The 23,526-nt window shown below is 36.1% G+C and overlaps 1 long non-coding RNA gene across 1 annotated transcript in view; it reads right to left on the bottom strand.

The window, feature by feature from the left end:
• Nucleotides 1-20,296, bottom strand: part of LOC134660300 (uncharacterized) — a 209,307-nt gene extending 189,011 nt beyond the window's left edge. Inside the window, exon 1 of the long non-coding RNA XR_010097868.1 lies at nt 20,208-20,296. This is a non-coding gene — a long non-coding RNA (uncharacterized LOC134660300). The remainder of the gene's footprint in view (nt 1-20,207) is intronic.
• Nucleotides 20,297-23,526: the final 3,230 nt, after the last annotated feature.

Below are 23,526 nucleotides of genomic sequence, written 5' to 3'. Positions count from 1 at the left end.
TAGAATCTGAGCTCTATTTCAAAATCTACACATTTTGCGACTTGCTCATTATGCGATCTGCTTGCACATTTTGCGATCTGCTCATTATGAGATCTGCACATTTTGCGATCTGCTCATTATGAGATCTGCACATTTTGCGATCTGCTCATTATGAGATCTGTACATTTTGCGATCTTCTCATTATGAGATTTGCACATTTTGCGATTTGCTCATTTTACGTAGCCTGCACATTTTGCGACTTGGACATTCTGCTATGTATCCACAAATAAGGGGGGATAGTCCCGAACCGCGACGCGACTTCTGGGTCAAACACAAAACTGTGTTCGCGTCTCTTCTGTAGACATATCCAAAAGTAAAGGGCTATAAAGATAAACTTTCTTATTTAACCCTTAATCCACATGGAACGGTACTACTTTTATTTGGATAAGTATGATAAAATCATTACCTACATGCCCACAAGCTAATTGTCCACAAGAGAGAAAACTTGTGTGTTCAGTCACCTGCAATAATATGTTACACAATGAAGGCCGCAAAAATATCTGACACGATCTTATTTGTAGAGCCATAAGAGCGTGTCACATATTTTTGCGGCCTTCGAAGAGTAACATATAATTGCAGGTGACTGTACATCAGAGGACACCCTTATCCACATAAAAAGGAATACCTTTCATGTAGACAAGGGTTAAATAAGAAGATTAACCTTTATACCCCTTAACTTTTGGGTATGACATCAGGAAAGACTTGAACAAAGATTTGTGTATGACCCGTATATTCAAAGTGTAAACATTATTGAACAAAGTGAAATAAGATCATATAAAATAACCAGACATACATACAAGTTTTAGACATAGAAGTTTTTGTAAGTAGCAAAATAAAGTGATTGACAAAATGAAATATCGACATGTCTGTTATCGATGTCATCTTAACGATATAAGTATATTTTATTACATTTTATAAGAAGCTACCGAGAAACACAAAACACGTTCGAGATATCTTCTTCTCTTTTGACATATTGGTAGTTTTCTATTCTTTTGGCGGCGTATACTTTACGTATATAAAATAATAATAATGTAGCGGTGGTGGCCGAGTGGATATGACGTCCGACTTTCAATCTGGAGGTCGCGGGTTCAAATCCTGACTCGTACCAATGAGTTTTTCGGAACTTATGTACGAAATATCATTTGATATTTACCACTAGCTTTTTCGGTGAAGGAAAACATCGTGAGGAAACCTGCATACATCTGCGAAGAAATTCAAAGGTGTATGTGAAGTCCCCAATCCGCATTGGGCTAGCGTGGGGACTATAGCCCAAGCCCTCTCGCGCATGAGAGGAGGCCTGTGCCCAGCAGTGGGACGGATATAAGCTCACATTATTATTATACTTTACGTATTTATTTAATATATTTATTTAATAAAAAATTAGGTACCGCTTTATAATTGATTTGCATTATTGAAACTCGGTAACTTACCTACAGCAAGTTTAAGTTACATCATATTAATCTATGACTTATCGATAACAGTTTTATCGATGTTTCATTTTCTCAAACTCTCGTGTTTGCCACAAAAACTTCTATGTCTGAAAATAACCTTACCTACCGTATGAGTTAATATCAACCCAAATTTTCATTCACAACTCAAACCGAGCGAAAAAGCTAAAACATAATTAATACTAAACACCATACGAAAATTCGCCAGTCGTTCAAATTTACGACCATCCCCGTCCCCTTCGCTCCCATTCATAGTTATACATTTCGATTATGCCCCGTCTCTCTCGCCCCGCGCCTGCGCGGTGGCCGCCTCTTTGTTCGGACGGTATGTATGTATAATATGTGTGTGTATATGAATGTATGGTTAACATTTTTGCTACGATCTTTTGAAGCTGTGAGTTTAGGATTTGGCGCTATTCGGGTTTTCTTATTTGTGACATTGAACAGTTTTATGAATGTCACCGGTTCGTCATAGTGTTTATTTCTTTTACAACATAGGCAACCAATTAAGTTATTTTGTTAGAGTAAGACTAAGATAAGTGTGCAACTATTTATTTTGATATCGTCAGGTGACTAAGCAAAAGTCACTACCTCCACAAGTTCATAGCCATAGTAAACCATATTAGTACGAAAATAATGTTGATTTTTGTTTAAATATTTTATAGTAATTAGTGACTTTTGCTTGTCACCTGACGATAAGAAAAAAAAAGAACAAAAAAGATTAAAAAAAAACATTTGCACTGAGTGTGCAGGGTGTGCTATCAAAATGTTCTTGGTCTAACCCTAATTAAGTTTTTATTTGTGGTCTTTAGGGTTCCATAGCCAAATGGCAAAAAACGGAACCCTTATGGATTCGTCGTGTCTGTCTGTCTGTCAGTCTGTCCGTCTGTCCGTCCGTAGGTATGTCACAGCCACTTTTTTCCGAAACTACGTATAAGAACTATACTGTTGAAACTTGGTAAGTAGATGTATTCTGTGAACCGCATTAAGATTTTCACAAAAAATAGAAAAAAAAACAATAAATTTTAGGGGTTCCCCATACTTAGAACTGAGACTCAAAAAAAATTTTTTCATCAAACCCATACGTGTACGGTATCTATGGATAGGTCTTCAAAAATAATATTGAGGTTTCTAATATCATTTTTTTCTAAACTGAATAGTTTGCGCGAGAGACACTTCCAAAGTGGTAAAATGTGTGTCCCCCCCTGTAACTTCTAAAATAAGAGAATGATAAAACTAAAAAAATATATGATGTACATTACCATGCAAACTTTCACCGAAAATTGGTTTGAACGAGATCTAGTAAGTAGTTTTTTTTTAATACGTCATAAATCGCCTAAATATGAAACCCTTCATGGGCGAGTCCGACTCGCACTTGGCCGCTTTTAATTACAGGAAAAAACCCTTTGCTTTTGATTGCTGAAACTAAAAGCAATCGCTGCTTTGTCGATGAATTTATCAATTTTGTTCGTTGTTCGAGAAAAACGCTAGAAGACGGAATAGTCCCTATGACGGAATTTGCCATATTGACCTTACCTATGTAGGTATATATTAGGCATATGGGTGGAGCAACTATTTCTTGTTAATGTGTCCCGTCAGCTAGGGGACAATAGCATAGTTCGTGCCAGGGATGTTGCGAACATCCAGGGTTGGGCAAAATACTGGCTTCCACGTATTTGAAATACAAATTACAAAATACATTTTTAAAAGTATTTGAAATACAAAATACAAACTACTTTGGTGACGGGTATTTGAAATACAAAATACAAATTACAGTGTTTAAAATAATGTATTTCAATTACAAAATATACCTTTATTTATTTTTTTGTTTAGCATTTAGTTTTAACGTTAACGAATATCCTTTCATATAAACTTATAGGGTCATTGCGCTAGTTTTCGTCCAGCTCTAGTTTACGTCCACTTGACGAAATTTGAATATATACCTACATTCCTGCACAAATTTGGACTGATTTCAATCCTTATGTCTAAGGCGTCTAAGCAATATATCTGTCTACATATAACAATGATATTTCGCAAAAAGGAAGCGCTGATGGCCTAGCGGTAAGAGCGTGCGACTTGCAATCCGGAGGTCGCGAGTTCGAACCCCGGCTCGAACCAATGAGTTTTTCGGAACTATGTACGAAATATCATTTGATATTTACCAGTCGCTTTTCGGTGAAGGAAAACATCGTGAGGAAACCGGACTAATTCCAATTACGGCCCTAGTTTACCCTCTGGGTTGGAAGGTCAGATGGCAGTCGCTATCGTAAAAACTAGTGCCAACGCCAATTACTGGGATTAGTTTCCAAGCGGACCCCAGGCTCCCATGAGCCGTGGCAAAATACCGGGACAACGCGAGGAAGATGAAGATTTCGCAAAAAGTAGTAAATTAAAAATGAAATATATATTTGATAATCCGTCAAGTCGTCGAAAACTAGTGCATGGACGGAAACTACTGCAATGACCCTATCCCCTAGATTTAAACGAAAAGTTCCACGCAGAAGTTGACCTAATATAGATCCAGTATTCAGCCAATGAAAATTGTATCTCGGCTGGATCGGAGGTTCGCGGTCGGCTCACAGCTTGTGCGAGAGATTAGACATTTTAGGATTATAGAATTTAATAAAATGTATTTATAGAAATGTATTTTGAAGCTTGAAGTATTTGAAATACAAAATACTAAATACATGTGAGTGCAGTATTTGAAATACCAAATACAAAATACTTTTGAGGTAGTATTTGAAATACAAATACAAAATACTAATTTGTATTTCAAATACGTATTTGAAATACATGTAATTAAAATACTGCCCAACCCTGCGAACATCCGCATCCGCATCCGCAACCGCGGAACTTCCGCATTATTTTCGACATCCGCATCCGCATCCGCATCCGCATAAAATCGATGCGGAGCTTATGCGGATGCGGATGTCGAACAAGTCGGTACAGGAACGTCTTAGCGGCGGCGTAAGTGCTAGGTAATTTCGTCATTACCTATAACGATATCGTCTAGAATAGTCTAGATCCAGAAAAGTCGGCCAAGTTACTGTTTATTAAATATAACGCACTTATATTCTTGCACAAATACTAAACGTTTCGTTTTTTTTTTAATAAAAAGTACTAAAAATTTAATATTTGACGTTTTTTAAGTACGTAATCTTGACATCCGCATCCGCATCCGCATCCGCGGATGTGAGCCATTAAATATCCGCATCCGCATCCGCGTCCGCGGATGTCAAAAAATCTGCATCCGCAACATCCCTGGTTCGTGCAATGTCCTATTATGGAAAATATTACTTATAACTTAATTTCACAAAAAATAAATTTGTATATCATACATCATAATATACAAGAATGTATTAGAACAAATTAAATTATTTTCAGAAAATATTTTAATTTGTTTTTATATCAAGTAGACACACTACTATATAAATTATAAACTTTAAATAAATGGCACAGGCACCTGCCGCTATAGCAGAGGACGCTGGTTCGATTCCAGCCTGGGGCACTGGAGGCCTTGGTCACTTTTTCTTAGTATATGTCATTTATTTAAAGTTTATATACCAGAATTTCAAGAGTGACACAGGAGACTAGAAAAATTGGATGCACCCATATTTAAATGGGCTGTAGATGTTTTTAATCAAAATGAAAGTCTTCTGAAAGCTTATATTCAATTATTCGTATTCTATTTTAACTTTAGCAGTTATTTTCTTTTCATCTAGTTGAGAATAATCCCGAATTCGTAGCTTCAGTAGTTTTCTTTCAATTTAGATTACCTATATAAATATTTCAGCATATCCAGTGAATCTCAGTATATTTCTATATAACGTATTTTAGTATATTTATTGCAATTTCTTTTTCAAACGAGAATATTTATTAAAAAGTGAGTATTTAGATTAATATTCATGGGCAACAAATACCTCTCATGAGCTGTTAAAAACATTGAGTTATTATTTTTGTTATTGCTCTAGCCTCCTAAGGCCCAAGGTCCTACCTGTACCTATTCAGTTCGATGTAATTTAAACCATGTTCAATTGGAACAGAGTCGCTTTTGCTTTCTTTCGTTAAATTTTTAATCAACGCAAAATCAACTCTAACTCCTACAATTTAGGTTCAAATTTCAGTGGCTAATTATGGATGTTACTTTTGTATGTATGGCTGGGCCTTAGGAGGATGGAAAAGCTATACTTAGCAAACAATGAAATTGTTTATTGCCAAAGCAAATGCTACCATCTACCGTTCTCTTACGTAATGCATAGTAGGTTCTGCCATCTTGTGGGCTACATCGGAAGCGTAAACTTCACTTTTACGTCGCGCGGAATTCTGACGGCTCCTGTGCTGCCCCCTACAATTCTTGCACGCTCCCTATATGAACACCGCCTCACACTACACATTGTTTAACACATTCAGTGCCGAAAACCCGACTATTGGGTATTTTATGATTTCGTTCCCAGGCCGGACGACCCGATAGTCGGGATCGTGGTACTACAGCTTTATATGACGAAATTTTTGTGGCCTGGCGCGGATGTCTTGTTTGGCTGGGTGGCAATGAATGTGTTAAGGAAGGGTCTCAATTTACATTTCATAAATAGGGGTCACGACCCCTAGGGTCCGTGTTAAATCTTTAAACCACAATTAAAACAAAATGGCGGACTTTACGACGCATTCTTCGTCACATAACGGCCTATTAGTTTTATTTTAAGACTAGCTTTCGCCCGCGGGTTCGTCTGAGTGAAATGATGATGATGAATAATGATGATAGATTAAAAAAAACTCTTTGTCCTTTGGTCTCCAACTATCTCTATACCAAATATTATCTAAATCGGTTTAGCGGTTTAAGCGTAAAGAGAAAAGGTAAAGAGAGACTTACTTTTGTATTTACATATAATATTACTAGGGATAGAATCTTTGTAAGCTGAGATAGGTTTAGCTACGGTCAATGTGGCTAATTTCGTCATAGGGACTATTCCGTCCACAGGCATATATTTCTTTGATTTTCAATCGTAGGAAAAAAGCCCATTTGCTTTTGATTGCCTGAAACTAAAAGCAATCGCTGCTTTGTCGATGAATTTATCAATTTTGTTCGTTGTTCGAGAAAAACTTTATTGGACGGAATAGACCCTGTGACGGAATTAGCCACATTGACCACCTTACATTTATTTAAAAACTAATATTATGCTAAAGTCTGTCTGTATACTTATCGCTGAACGGATTCACAATGAACCGAAGAAACATAAAATGACTTATAAGTTATAATCTCCTTTTTGTAGATAAAAAAACTGTATTACTTCTGTCGCTGACGCTGTCATAAATAACAATTTATGCTAACGTGAGATTTATAAGCGCCCAAAATGACGTCTTTATTATCTAACTCATAACAGTCGTGAGTCATACAATTCGGTTCTGACACGAAATCAGTCGGAAAAGATATTAAAACAACAAAATACTTAGTTTTCTTTTAAACGGAACCGTTTTCAGGGTTAAGTACTTAATTGAGATAAAAGTTAAAACCCAACCCAATGGCGATGTCTTCCATCGAAAATTTCGCGCGGAACGCCGTAGCATTTGATTCCTTCTAATTTCCTGAATTTACCCCCCCCCCCTCTTAATCTGAGCTTACTTACCATTACAAATTTACAACGTATAGTCGTTGTCGTTACATATTGTCGTTTACCATAGTAGATAAAAAAACAAAGGGTTGCACTCAGGCAGTGCCGGCAGAAGTGAAAACTCAATCACTATTGCAAAATATCTGCAGCACTATGTAAGCACATCACTGTTAGTACTTGAGTTATATTAATACCAGTTAGGTCTAAACTCACTAGATGGCATTTAAATCAATAAAGAAAAACTCAATGACATTGAAGTAACAGTTTTTCGATCAGGTCACGTGTCCGTCTTACGTCTTACGGTCACGTGACACCTGTTACGAGTCATTTTTCCCCATCACAAAAAGTGCACAGCGCCGCTAAAGAAGTTTTCACTTCAAAAACTAGGTAGTTAAAAAGCCGTTTTAATATCCAATTCCAGCAATACCCATAATAGGTATACCTATCCATAAATTTTATTTTGTTTAAGTTTAAGTCTCTATTTAATGCGTTTAAGCTGAGATAGGTTTAGCTACGGTCAATGTGGCTAATTTCGTCATAGGGACTATTCCGTCCACAGGCATATATTTCTTTGATTTTCAATCGTAGGAAAAAAGCCCATTTGCTTTTGATTGCCTGAAACTAAAAGCAATCGCTGCTTTGTCGATGAATTTATCAATTTTGTTCGTTGTTCGAGAAAAACTTTATTGGACGGAATAGACCCTGTGACGGAATTAGCCACATTGACCACCTTACATTTATTTAAAAACTAATATTATGCTAAAGTCTGTCTGTATACTTATCGCTGAACGGATTCACAATGAACCGAAGAAACATAAAATGACTTATAAGTTATAATCTCCTTTTTGTAGATAAAAAAACTGTATTACTTCTGTCGCTGACGCTGTCATAAATAACAATTTATGCTAACGTGAGATTTATAAGCGCCCAAAATGACGTCTTTATTATCTAACTCATAACAGTCGTGAGTCATACAATTCGGTTCTGACACGAAATCAGTCGGAAAAGATATTAAAACAACAAAATACTTAGTTTTCTTTTAAACGGAACCGTTTTCAGGGTTAAGTACTTAATTGAGATAAAAGTTAAAACCCAACTCAATGGCGATGTCTTCCATCGAAAATTTCGCGCGGAACGCCGTAGCATTTGATTCCTTCTAATTTCCTGAATTAATCCCCCCCCCCCCTCTTAATCTGAGCTTACTTACCATTACAAATTTACAACGTATAGTCGTTGTCGTTACATGTTGTCGTTTACCATAGTAGATAAAAAAACAAAGGGTTGCACTCAGGCAGTGCCGGCAGAAGTGAAAACTCAATTACTATTGCAAAATATCTGCAGCACTATGTATAATTGAGGTTATATTATATATACCTTATATTATACCTAAGAATTGATGTAAAAGGTAATGAAATAAATGCATTTGTATTTTTGTATTTTGTTAACGCCATCTAGTGTTATTTCGTCGCATTACTTGAAACCCCTAAGCACATCACTGTTAGTACTCGAGTTATATTAATACCAGTTAGGTCTAAACTCACTAGATGGCATTTAAATCAATAAAGAAAAACTCAATGACATTGAAGTAACAGTTTTTCGATCAGGTCACGTGTCCGTCTTACGTCTTACGGTCACGTGACACCTGTTACGAGTTTAACATTTTTCCCCATCACAAAAAGTGCACAGCGCCGCTAAAGAAGTTTTCACTTCAAAAACTAGGTAGTTAAAAAGCCGTTTTCAAATATCCAATTCCAGCAATACCCATAATAGGTATACCTATCCATAATATTGCTTTAGGGTCATGATATATTATTATGTCCTTATTATACCGAGACTATAACTTCAGCGTCTTCAGCGAAGGGGACCAACCTATTAAATTACCCATCACAAAAATATTTAAATTTCTATATTTTATGGGAATTTAATATGGGAACATGAATTACCGATTAAAAAATAGCTTTAATAGCTGTCGCTATAAAAGGAACCTTAAACTTTAAGAGCCGTGGCGTCCGACATGTCACTATGACGGCTAATCTGTGATCACGTGGTGCTTTCCATAGAAAACGAAGCATCGGAAGCTCCAGCCCGGCCCCGACCCGGTCTAGCGTGAGTCATCCTAATTAAGGCAAAAAATACAACTTTGCCAATCCGCAAAATAATGACGTGCTGGTCAATCAGTAATAACCCGTTATACTTAGGTAAGGTCACTGTGGGCAAGACCGTCTACAAGGCAAGTCCGTCTACACGTTATAACTTTTGAATTTGAAGGTGTATGCCGCTTTGGAGTCTAGTCGATTAATCAGTTTTGTGCGTTAGTTCCCCCACTCTAAAACAGATGGCGCTGTCACAACCAATTTCAGAACAATCCGCCTAAATAAGTCATTTCGTGTTTTGAACTCGAAGTCATAGTTCGACAGCCGTTCGAAAATTAAAAAAAAAATAGTTTTTGAAAAGATTGTGCATCAGAAAGTACCTACGTAAGTAGCATAAGAACCAGTTATCTTTATTCTGTGTTTAAAATATCAGAAATTGGCTTAGTTTTGTAATTATAAGTTCCACCCTTTATCACATTAAAATTTGACTAAGTTTGAAAGTCCGTCTATTATGTACAAGACAAGTCCGTCATATTCCGACTTTCGTTAAATCAGAGATTACCAACTGTTTTTGCAACTTTAATATGATAACGATTTGATAAGATATCGAAAAATCCTCCTGACATTGCGCATGACGTTAGTTTCCTAAATTTTCATCTCAGTAAATTAAAAGAAACGAATAAAGTACATTTTAAAATTTCTATTGGTCTTTTATTTCGGAAACCCAAAAAATAATTACGTGTAATTATTAGCCATAAAAGGTTTACCACCCCATTTTCGTAGTATATGGCGGCTTGCCTTTATATTAGAAAAATGGCGTTTATTTCGGATCTGAACCCTATATTAACAAGTTGAAAGTACACTTTTCATTGTCTTGATTCATTCTTTTTAGGAATTCGACTACGAACATATACGCACCCATAGATTGGCTGATATCATTACTAGACGGACTTCCCTTATAAGTACTACAAGGGAAGTCCGTCTGTCTACTCGCCGATTTTTTAAAAAATACTATTGTTTTTGCTTAATTTGTGATTAAAATGATCTGTCACTAGGTATGGCTAAACTATTAATTATTAAATTCTTCATCGTATGCGATTACAAACGGTAACGTAGGTGAATAATTAACGCAACTAGATCACTCCAAAGTAAAAAAAATAATAAAGTATGCCGGTCTTGCCCACAGTGACCTTACTTACTTATCATTGCAAATGCCAAAGTGTGTCCAGTTTAAAACACCACCAGCTATAAAAATTGGGGTTATGCAGTAAACCCCTGTCTAAAACTGTGTTTGTGTACAGTTTTTTTGATGTCTAGTTGTTTAGTAACACTTATTGAAATTCTGTAATATAGAGGCCCAACGGAGCCGACATGTCTTATTGATAAAGGCTACTTTTAATATATAGACTCTAGGTCCATGGGGTCCCAGCGCGCATAAGTTGTTCGCAGAAATCGCGAAGCGTCTGGTTGACGTAACTGGTGACCGAAGAGCTGTCGGCTACCTCGCACAACATATCAGCATTGCGATACAGCGAGGAAATGTCGCCAGCATCCTTGGTACAATGCCTCAAGGGCCTATTTTAGATTTAAGCTAGTTTTTAATTTCTTTAGTAATACACTGTATATATCTTGTTTGTAAATAAATGATTATTCTAGTATACAGGGTGTCCCAAGAAGTAGTGATATACTGAAGCTGGGAGGTAGAGGACCTAGAGGGCTATCTGAATCACCCCCATGTATGTTCCGCGATTTTTCGTATTTTCGGAGTTATGTTTTTTTTTAATTTTTCACCTATCGCCGAGTACGATGAGATTTTTATTTATGGTGACGTGAATTATTGCGGTAGATGCTTGATTTTTTTTGTGTGCTAAGCTGATAGATAGGCCAATTCAGTATGGTAACATTTACTATCGTTAGATCTATGAATGGAATTTAAAAAAAAATTAATGCCAAGAAAGATAAAATTACCCAGTATGTTTTATTTTTCTAAGCGCCTTTGAAGTTGTGAACATACTGGGTAATTTTATCTTTCTTGGAATTTTTCTCTCCCAGCTTCAGTATATCACTACTTCTTGGGACACCCTGTATATATAGATTATAAAAAAAAACTGTAATAAAATATTCAGTAACATAATCGTAACAAGCAGGCCTAATTAGGCCCAACCCTAGTTTTACGTTCGACCTGCGTGGCGTGACTGCGTCCTGACGCACGTCACACACTAGAAGCTTTGCTATCCGGGCTCCGTCTAACCTCTCAACTCCCAGTGTACTTTTAAAAGGACAAAATTTGAAATATAATGGAACTTGAAGTTTAAAGTTTGGAATTTAACAGAACAAAGTGAGCGGGTGTCATTATGAACGACAAAATAAGAAATTTTACATAAATGATGACATTGACACATTTTGTCATGTCCCAGTTTTACGTTCAAGCTGCGTGACGTGGCTACGTGCTGACGGGCGTCACACACTGGAAGCTTAGCTATTCAGGCTCCATCTAACCTTCCAACTCCCAATGTACTTTTAAAAGGACGAAATCAAAATTCGAACTATGTTATGGTCTAAGTTCGAGCTGCATGACTACATGCTGAGGAGCCATATATTTTATTTAAAGTTGTCCCCTACACTTTTTTTTTTAATTGGGATTTTTATGTTATTTCTCTCAGACTCAGAATAATGAGCTCTTTTGATCCTAATAGGAGAAAAAAAGTGTGCCAAACTTTCCATACAATAAAAATACATTTCCTTTAAATAAAATTGTCCAAGTGGTGTCTAAAGTTAGCTAGAACCCTAAATGACGTAACAGTCGCAGAGCGTGATGGTACTTTTAAAAGGACAAAATCAAATAGAATTTTGAACTATAATGGAAGGTTCCAAATATGACTTCACTTAGGAGGCTTAGCTAACTTCGCACCGGCTTGAACAACTTGCAGTTAAGAAGTACGTGTAACGCTCTTACGGTAGATGTCGCTAGGGTCCCCTTGACCCATATGGTGGAAAGGGGGTCCCTTTGTTTCCCATAAAATTTTAAGTCATAAATGTCATAATGTATTGTTTGATATATTATTCCAATGATTTAAACTTTCACGATTTTTACACATTATTAAATTGTACAACGGGACTTAATCGCGTATCTAAGTTTTAAGATTTACCTCCGACATTTCGAGGACGGCGTTGTCCCCGTGGTCTCGGAGAAGAAAACCTAAAACTTAGAACTTAGATACGCGATTAAGTCCCGTTGTACAATTTAATAATGATATATTATTATTAGTCATAAAACAGAAACCGTTAATTTTTCAGGATCTTTGTCAGGTAATCCTATAGATGGGTTTGGTTAGGTTAGGTTTGTTTTATGGAAATCCTGAAAAGTGACGGGTTTCCGAACCGAATAAATTATGATTATGACTTTATGACTAACGAAAATGCGGGCAAACAATACATTATGACTTAAAACTATTTGGGAAACAATAGAGACCCGGTGGAAAGATTTGCTGGCTATGGATGAGGTCTTGTGGTGGCTCAGATGGCCGCTGGAGTATCGATCCAGAGGCCGAAAGTTGAAATCTCACCCAAGACAGTAATTTTTAAACTTTTATATTGACTAGCTTTGCCCGCGACTTCGTCTGCGTGGAATTAGTAATTTGGTTAGCTTATTTTTACTGAATCTGCTTTTTATCGATTTCCCTTACAAACTTCCACCCTCCCTTTTATTGTGATTTCTGGGATAAAAACTACCCTATGTCCTTTCCCGGGACTCAAACTATCTCCATACCAAATTACAACTAAATCGGTTCAGCGGTTTAAGCGTGAAGAGGTAACAGACAAACAGACAGACACACTTTCGCATTTATAGTATTAAGTATGGATCTAAGCTTGCAGTGGTATTCAAGTCTATACAGGGTTCGCGTGTCGCTCGCACGTAGTTGGCGGGAAATATTATACGAAACGACGATTTTCGACGGATATGGCAGTTTTCGTACCATCGCTCACAATGTTAACTGAACATGGACCTTATGCTCTTGTAATAAGGTCCACGGTACAGTTAGGAGTGTTGCTGTTTGTATTAATACTAAACTAACTTTGGAAAAAGTTCAAGTAAGTAAATATGGACTCTGGAATTTGTTATTAAGTGTGTAATTTATGGTAAAGAGGGTTTTACTTTTGATTTGTTGTGAAATATAAGATGAAATGATTATTATAATGTTGTGTACAGTTATTTTTACTGTCTAAGGGACACTTGCATCATTTACTAACCCGGGGTTAACCGGTTAAACCGTTAACCCAGTGTCAAATTGAACTGGTAACCATGATATCTCCAGGTTTAACCGGTTAACCCCGGGTTAGTAAATGATGCAAGTGGCCCTTAATGTTTATTAAGTTGTACACTGCACTTTTTGCCGAATTAAGAATGTTTACGTTATTTCTAATCAGAATTATTTCGATCCTGATAGGAGAAAAAAAGTGTCCTAAGATTTTGTCTTTCATTCCGTTACTATGTTTCACAGACTTTTTATGACAGTAACGGAATGAAAGAAACATAAAATTTATGGAAAATCTTCGAAAATATCAAATAGAACTAGATTTTTAAGGTTTGAGTGGATTCCCATCGGTATGCTTATTTTCCACTCAGTTCACAATTTTAGGGTTCCGTACCCAAAGGGTAAACACGCGATCCTATTACTAAGACTCCGCTGTTTGTCTGTCCGTCCGTCTGTCTGTCCGTGTCTGTCCGTCTGTCTGTCTGTCACCAGGCTGTATCTCATGAACCGTGATAGCTAGGCAGTTGAAATGTTCACAGGTGATGTATTTCTGTTGCCGCTATAACAACGAATACTAAAATCAGAATAAAATAAATATTTTTAAGTGCGGCTCCCATACAACAAACGTAATTTTTTTGCCATTTTTTGCGAGGAACCCCTCGTGCGCGAGTCCGACTCGCACTTGGCCGGTTTTTTTCATTACAGCAGAATAGGCAAATTAGCTCCGACCTGCCTGCGATACCCTTATCCCAATTTGGAATATAATAGAATACATTTATTTACGTTTCATCATGGCCGATTACGTAAGATAGGTTATAAAAAGAACAGACGAAAAAAGACTCACAGCGTAATGCCGCGGCAAACCCTAGCGCTGATTTTCGGTAGGCACCTAACTTATAACTAACTAGCGACCCGCCCCGGCATCGCATGGGTTAACAAATTACACATAAACCTTCCTCTTGAATCACTCTATCTATTAAAAAAAACCGCATCAAAATCCGTTGCGTAGTTTTAAAGATCTAAGCATACATAGGGACAGACAGCGGGAAGCGACTTTGTTTTATACTATGTAGTGATAAGACTAATTTGTTCTTTAAATATCACCTTAGGAATTAGTGTAATTTAAGGGAAGGAAGCGTTAGAACACCGGAAGTGACCGGAAGTGCCCGCCGAACGACTTCCGGCGACCTTTGTCACGCTGACACACTTTGTCTTGATAAGTGACATAATGTTTTGTCATATCGAATCCGGACGTTGGAGGAGGTTAAAGGCAAATTGTATGTTCGGCCATTCTGTGTATGACCGAGAAAAGATATGCACTGCCTTTTGCCCTCTATCACAGCCGTGCCCCCAGTTTACTATATCTTTATTTTTATGCTAGGTTTTATAATAATAATACAGGCTGTATAATAATACAGGATGACATTTGAATCGTGATCAGTAATGTTTTTCTAACTCCATAAACAAGAGCAATTTAATGCCCCCACTGTTACTAAAATCAGACAAGATTTTTTTTTATTTTTTGTTTATTTTTTGTCATTTATTTTACTTTTATAAGCGGATTTAGGATTACAACGGCTTATTAAGATATTTAAATTTGTAAATTGAATCGCCTCTTTGAATCGGAACTGTCATTGACATCAATTTTGTCATTTGTCCCAGTTACAAATAAAATTCACTTAATTTTTAATTTGAAATATCTTACAAAGCTGTTTAAATACCACATTGCCACTTGTAAAAGTAAAATAAATGACAAAAAATAAACAAAAAAATAAAAAAATCTTGTCTGATTTTAGTAAGAGTGGGGGCATTAAATTGCTCGTTGTTTATGGAGTTAGAAAACGTATTACTGATAACGATTCAAATGTCATCCTGTAGATACAAAAGTAAAATAAAAAAACAACGTCAAATATATAATAAGAGTAAAATTTTAAATGATATTTTTAGACATAGTCCAATTTGATCTAAAAAGTATCCAAAGATTTATTGTTGGGTCGGTTAGGTTTTATGACATACCAGAATATAATAATAATGATTTAATTGTAATTTAATTGTTTAATTTATTTTATTTATTTGAATATTTGAATTGTGTTGATTATTATAAAATTGTTTTATTTTACTTTAACTGGTGAATATTAAATTAATGAATAATAATAAATATTCTTTATTGTGCACCATACAGTTAAAAATACACAGAAAATTAAATTCAGAATGAATTGTAATTGACTAATTATAAGTATTAATTTCTGACATGTAAAGTTTGTAATTTTATGAATAAAGGAAGTTTGTAATATATAAGTCAAATTATTTATTTGTAAACATAGTTGTAACAGTATTGCTACAAAAAGTATGTGAGAACGCTGTTTCGCCGACAGACATACAAGGGTTAATCAACTTTTTCTTGTCACACATTTGCTAAGGTTACGGTCTCCTGAGTCACTCTTTAAATTCTAGGTTTTTCGTATTTAAATGAACCAAACTTGCATTTTATGGTAGTTATAAGACCTTTCCATAATGGGACATCTACTGAGCATGTAAGTAGAACATGGTACAGCAGTTCTTCTAACAATCTATGCTACTATTGTCTCCTCGCTGATGGGACAGAATAACAACAATAAATAGTTGATTGACCCACAAGCGTTAGCCTTAGCGACTTTCGTATTGATTGTCACTGTGACAAGGTACGAAATGGTAAATTCTTTGACTATACCTCAGTACATTGACCTTTCACCTCGAGACTTGGACATATAATCTACTAAGTGGTTTCCAATTATTTTGTTAGACGATTCATTTCTTATTAACTACTTCGAAAGTTCGGCCCTCAATAGGTACCGTTTAACTGTTAGGCCAATCTAGTTGGACTTTTTCTAAGAATTAATTCCCGGCAAGCTGGAAATCGATTTATTACTACTTTATTTGGTCCTAAAGGCGTGTAATCCAAGCTTGCGCAATCCCAGGAGATGTGCAATAGTAGGTACATTACATACCTAGGGAGATGAATTCGTGATGCTCTAGATCGCAGGTGTATGTGGCCCGAACCGAAGGTGAGGGCCATAAATATGCGATCTGGGGCTTTACGAATTACCGCCCGTGCCCGTGGTTTGTCTAAAGTTTTACGTCTTGCCTTGGCCAGGAAGTGAGATTACGCGATTAGTGCTACGCGAGGAGAAAACCGACTTATGGGCAATTTCAACTGCATAACTATCACGGTACATGAGTACGGTACGGTACGGTACGGTACGGAGTCTTTTAATAGTAATAGGGTCCCGTTTTTACCCTTTTGGTACGGAACCCTAAAAAGTGGCAGTAACGTGCACGGCACGCTTACTTAATCAGATTTGACATATATGTATTACAATATGTTTTAATTCGTACATTCCTATACCCCACTGGGATAAGTCGTAATTCAAATTAAATCTCCCTCAATCTAAAACCACCCCTATTTGAAACGCCACAATGCCCGGAATGCTAGAACTAAACGTGTTCTACCTTTTCTAGCAAAAAGGGACCATTTTGAATAGTCCTAAGATCCTTTTTTCCATATTTCTACGTTTTGAAGCACCCTTTTTGCAACGAACAACTCATATGCCGTTTGTAGGTAGGCACATTGTAAAATGTTGTAAATCCCTTATTTTTACAAAGGACTTATGACGTTTTGGATATAAGCGCTAGAGCGCTAATATAGCCTGATGAAGGTCTATTTTAGAGCACGTTTCATTAAAAAATTAGGTCGCACACACCCTCACGTGTGCACGCACACATATATCATACGTTACGACCGGGTTCGCGCCAACTAGAGCGGTAGCCGGAGGTCGATTTTAATTTAAGGCCCCGTGGGTTCAGGTGCTTCTCTCTCTCTCTCACTGAACGTAAGCTTGAGCGAGACGGCTCACAGTGCCAGAGCTCCATAATAAAATAAATAAATAATAAATTCATTTATTTATGGACCATCAGGGATCATTTTTGTTAGTACTTACGACTATGCCTTATAAAATATTGTTAGTATTATGCTCTATAAACTATACAATGTCATTTTGTAGCAAAATATAAATAAATTAATTGAAATTAAAAAGAAATGAAATTAAATCAAAATATAATAGATAATAACGGCTTGCATAAATGATAATAAATATTCGAGCGTTAAATTACAAATTAGTTAATAATGTTAAATAAATAAAAAAATGTCAAAATATTGATATAATATCACTTCGATTAATTAACATTTCTGCACTATCTTAGGTAGTTCGCCTCACAAGTTCTCAGGTATCAGTGTACGTATCTGGCATTTTGGTTTAGGTGTATAGCACAGCCGTGGTTGAGATAAATACAGTTTACACGTTCCGAGATCATTTTCAGAATGCTGTTGGTACTGACGCGCTAGAAGCGCTTTGACATGTAAAACAGCGTTTAGTATTGTTTATGTTACTTGGAAACTGCAAGCTATTTAAACTTGATTTGTTTACCAGATGTTCATTAAACACAGTTCTAGATAATTTTTAGGGTTCCGTAAAGGAAAAAATGGAACCCTTATTCACTCGTGCATCTGTCTGTCTGTCTATCTGTCCGACCAGTCCCCCCTCTTTATCTTTGAAATTACTGAGTCTACAATTTTGAAAAAAAAAATACACAAAATAATTCTTTAGCTACAGATGAGATGACAGGAAAACCTATTAGGAATGTGCAGTCAAGCGTGAGTTGGACTTAATGTACGGAACCCTTGGAACGCGAATCCGACTCGCACTTGGCTGGTTTATTTATTTATCTGCAGGCCGCTTTGCCTATTTGAAAAATACTGTAAGTACCATAGATTATAACATATTAGTAAGATTAATAAATCTTAGATTAATAATAAAATAATGACATCATACCGTTCGGTAGGTGTGTACCCTGCTATTCCCTTGACAGTCAGCTAATTAAAAAGTTTGTGTCCAAACGTACGAGGGTTAGGCAGACATTTAGGAATTTAGACCTAATACTAGGCTATGCGATGTATGTATGTAAGAATTACGTTACGTAAGGCATCTACTTAGAACACGATTTGAACTAGCAAATATTTTGAATCTTTAAATTTGTATTTGAACTAAAATGGGACTTTCTAGCGTTTACACTTAGTGTAATATTAGTTAATGTGGGTCAAATTTTTGAAGCTAAAGACCCACTTCCCGATATCCGATTGAGCTGAATATTTTATTATGGTACCTACCATCGAGCTGATCTGACGATAGAGACAGGCCATATTATGATCCAGTGGCCATATTATTATGATCTCTGTGATGAAACAACGCAACCAAATTTAATTGTGTTTGGGGTTTTTAGAATTTTCTCGATGAGTATTCAATATTTGAAAGAAAAGTTCAGTCAGCGACAGAAGCTTGCACCGAACATGAAATATTTACCAAAAACGTATTATCATGCTATGCGTATTATGCTTTATTGTTTCCGCTACCCCGTGGTTGTCTGCAAGATATCGCTCTTTAGCGATAAGATCGCTTGTTTTCTGCCCCTAATCGATTGTTTTTCTTTAAGCTGTATCTTTTAAATATTGAGTTGTGCCAATAAAGATTATTCTATCTATCTATCTAGCTATCTGTCTATCTATAATATTAAAACAGAATAGAGATCATTTGTATTATAAACACCAAGCTAAGTTAAAAAGGGAAACGCATTAAAATAACGAAACCCAATATCTTTGTTCAAAGCGTCGTATCTCATAATTGGTTTCCTCTTTTCTCTGGTATTATGTCGCGTCTTTTAACCTTTTAAAATAAATAAAAATAAAATAAATAAAGTTTCGGACGCCAATGACCGATATATCCGCACCGTAGGTTCAACGCCAAAGACCGATTAAAATCGGTCACATATCACAGAGCAACATAGACCTACGTGCATATGCATAAAGTTCAATTTCAGTTTTGACACTTCGGTGACGTGGCGTCAGCGTGACAGCTTTTGTGTTTGACACGGCGTCGAAAAGGTTAAGACGAAAGTGGACCCGAGTGAAATCGCCTTTTCAGTTTTCATACAAACGTAGTCCTCATTTTCCTCTCCGGAATTAATATTCCATAATGTTAATAAATTATTGAAAATGAGCGTTTTCCAAAAAAAGTGTACATGTCATTCATGTCTTCAAAATATTGACTTCTTGGGCTCATTTTACTCAGAATCATTTGTACAGTGTTCACGCCTCATACATGAAAAAATGTGTCCCAAAATTTTGTATGAAAAAATTTTTTTCCAGTGCGTCACGTTCACACAAATAAAAAAAAATGTCATACAAGAATGTGACGATCAGGAAAGGAAATTTTTGGACACATTTTTTTATGTATGAGGCGTGAATGTACAAATGATTCTGAGTAAAATGAGCCCAAGAAGTCGATATTTTGAAGACATGAATGAAATGTACACTTTTTTGGAAAACGCTCAAATATTTCGACACAATTGTTCGTATATCACACAGCTACAACCCTAAGTTTGATTTTATTCGAATTTTTAATTACTATAAGAGTTAGGAGCATTTAAAAAGTATGAAATCTGTTTTTCTCTCCTCATTTTTACACAAACTAAAAAATCTAAACATGGCATAGATATGGTTAATATACATTAAAATATGTTAACACATTTTCCATTATTTCTATATCCAGAGAGCAAAATAAGGATTACGTTTGTATGGATTGTCCTTAGCGATAAGACCGCGTGTAGTTACCTCTGTCTTCATGTGTTACCTACTAGCGATCCGCCCCCGCATCACACGGGTTAAAAAACACTCTATCGATAGAAGGAAACCGCATGAAAATCCATTCAGTCGTTTTTGAGTTTATCGCGAACATACAAATACACAAACAGACGCGGCGAATGCTCGGTAGACGCTGCAAATAGCAGCCTTCTCTAAACTTCCTCTAAACAACAACTGTTTACAGAAAAACTACAGTAAGCTAACAAACCGGCCATATATGTTATAACAACCGTATATCTAAAACAGTAGTTTAGTTTCGTTACGCAAAAAGTTTGAGCTAACCCAGCTTGCTAGCTGTTTTTACAGCGTTTCAACTAACAGGCGTTAGTATTCTAATTTTATAACAACAGGATATGCTTCGTAATAAATTAAAAGTGAAGTGGAAGTGATTTGGAACTCTGGTAGCCGTTTAAGAAGTGTAGTACTCTTGCGGTAGATGTCGCTATGAGCCTCCCTAGGGCTCATATATGGTGGAAATATTCGCTGAATTGGGTACGGTCTTGGTAGCTCAGATGGAAGAGCACTGTACTAGTGATCCGGTGGTCGTGGGTTCAAGTCCCACCCAGGACAGTGAATTTTTCCACTTTTAATTTATTTTGAAGCTTAATAGCATCGTTCGCAGACGTTTCTGCTTAATACAAAATTAATTTAGGATATGAATTAGTTCTGTAGGGCCAAGATGGCCGGCTCTTTTATCATTTGTCAGCATGGCTGTCACGTTCTAACAAATATGTAAGTGCGTTTTTAGTAAGTAGTTTTTTTTGAATACGTCATAAATCCCCTAAATACGGAACCCTTCATGGGCGAGTCCGACTCGCACTTGGCCGCTTTTTTACATTTTTTTGCACATTATTTTCTTAGCTTAGATAATATTTTAAACATCATAATTATGTCATAGGTATGTGGAAAGCAGTATCTGTCAGATGGTAGGCAAAGTTATTTCCATCTAGGACGTAACACACACTTGATCCTCCACTACGCTCAGGATTCTACTTTAGAATTAGATTTACATATGTTTTATACAGGGTGCCATTTGAGTCGTGATTTGAGTCGCCATTAAGCGCTCCTTGTTAAGTAAGGCGTACTACACTGTAAATGATTTTATACACGATAGAGATGCCTTTAAGCCTGTAGCTTGATTTCGATAGTATGATAAGAGTTCAATAAATATTGTTTTTTCATTGTAAATTAAATATGCTAGTGTCCAGTCGAATTGACACATGAGACAATCATGTTCTCGCTTGATTATATTGTTTAATTTAATTTTAGTTTTGGACACTTGGAGACCATATACATCTCTAAGTAATTATTTATTTTATTTTTAATGATTCTGACACTTGGGGACCTTTACATCCCTAAGTATTTATTCATTTTATTATTTTTATTTTATTGTACATACTTATATTTTTAATGATTCGGACACTTAGAGACCTTTACATCTCTAAGTCAATTTAGGCTAGTAATTATGTGAAGCTATACCGTCTTTTATGTAACATACGAGCACAAAATGCTGTGTCTCACAGCTAAGTGTTATCACTATTTTAATATTAATATAGGCCGGTAGCTTGAACATGTCATGCTCGCTTAAAAGTCTTTGCTTACGGTGGCGTCGTTGATCGGGTCGCCACTTTCCCGAATGAAGGTTGAGGGAGGCGATGGCTGAGATACGCGTCGTACTCGTGAACGGGTGCTGTTTGTGGAGACGGGTCTGTTTAAGCTAACACGAATATATTTAGTAACTTTATTTTTTAATTTAATTGCAGTGAGACGCCTCATTCGGTTCTCGTATGTTTTTTTTTTCTCGTAATGTGTTAATCATACAGGATTGTGACTCTTGGAGACCCTATACATCTCTAAGGATAATTTGATAAACTATGTTATTTTTTAGTTCTGACACTTAGAGACATTTACACCTCTAAATAAGTTTAGATTTTTTTTTCCATGTATCTGTTTTGTTTTTATTTTAATATTATTATTATAGTTTTTTTATGTAATTCGACATTAAGAGACCTTATACATCTCTAAGTAATTGTATTACGTTAGTTTGATTTGGTAGTTGTAGTTGTATTTAATAATTGTTGATGTATAATTATTACTATTTTGCTTGTATGTAAATTCAATGTTGACGTGTAAAAGTGCCCTTGTGGCCTATTTGCTGAATAAATGTTGAAGTTGAAGTTGAAGTTGATCAGTTATATGTTTTTCTAACTCCATAAACAACGAGCAATTTAATGCCCCTACTCTTACTAAAATTAGACAAGATTTTTTTAATTTTTTGTTTATTTTTTGTCATTTATTTTACGTTTATAAACAAAGCAAACGTATAGTAGCGGCCTTAGTGCACGCTGCTCAAATCCCTTGGGAGCTCGACGCCACGCTGCACGCCCCGCCGAACGCTCCGCTTCGAGCGTCCACTCAGGCCTTACACTTAGTGAATTAATGACATAATACCTTAGGTATATATTCTATCTATCTACTCTATCTAATACCTTTAAACGACCAATTCTTGTTTATTTATTTATATATACATTTCGGGGATCTCGGAAACGGCTCTAACGATTTCGATGAAATTTACTATATGGGGGATTTAATTACGTTTACTATTAGTGGGTGAATGGCATTTTTTTATTTCCCTGCCGTTTCTCACAAGTACAGTCACCTGCAATAATATATTACACAACGAAGGCCGCAAAATATCTGACTCGATCTTATTTGCAGAGCCATAAGAGCGTGTCACATATTTTTGCGGCCTCCGAAGAGTAACATATTGTCAGGTGACTGAACCCTTAAAAAACGGTTTATTCCAAGCACATACAAAATCGCTTACTGTCAATTTTGACAGTAAAATTAAAAAGAAAGGACGGGTGAGTAATATACTCCTTTGCGGTCTTAGAATATTAAGTAGGTACCTACACAAGTTGGCGTTGGGTCGCGATACACCTTTTTGAATGAATGAATGAATGAATAATAATTATTTCAGATTCATAAAAATCCATATTCTTGTTAGTACACACGCACATAAGTCGACAGCGTTGGTTAGTAAAGAGTTTAATAAAAATATATATAGTCCGTCAACCAAATCTTGTCAGTAGCAATGTAAAGCAAACTAAAGTAGGGCAACACTCAAAGAGCAGTATTGCGCTAAGAAAAGCAGCAATGTACATCGAACCATAAGATTTTTTTTCCGGTGAGCGCGCCCTGCGTACGTCAATTCAAATTGTCACTCGCGGTTTATTGAAAAAAATTGAAACATGGAGGGACAATTTAAAAGCGATGTTAAAACAATGTTAATCAAAATGATGAACAAATTTGAAGATATCAAAAACAACTCCCTATCGTAGTGCTTAT

This window comes from Cydia amplana, chromosome 26, assembly GCF_948474715.1.
Source record: "Cydia amplana chromosome 26, ilCydAmpl1.1, whole genome shotgun sequence".
Lineage (NCBI taxonomy): Eukaryota > Metazoa > Arthropoda > Insecta > Lepidoptera > Tortricidae > Cydia > Cydia amplana.
This window is presented reverse-complemented; position numbering and strand designations above follow the sequence as displayed.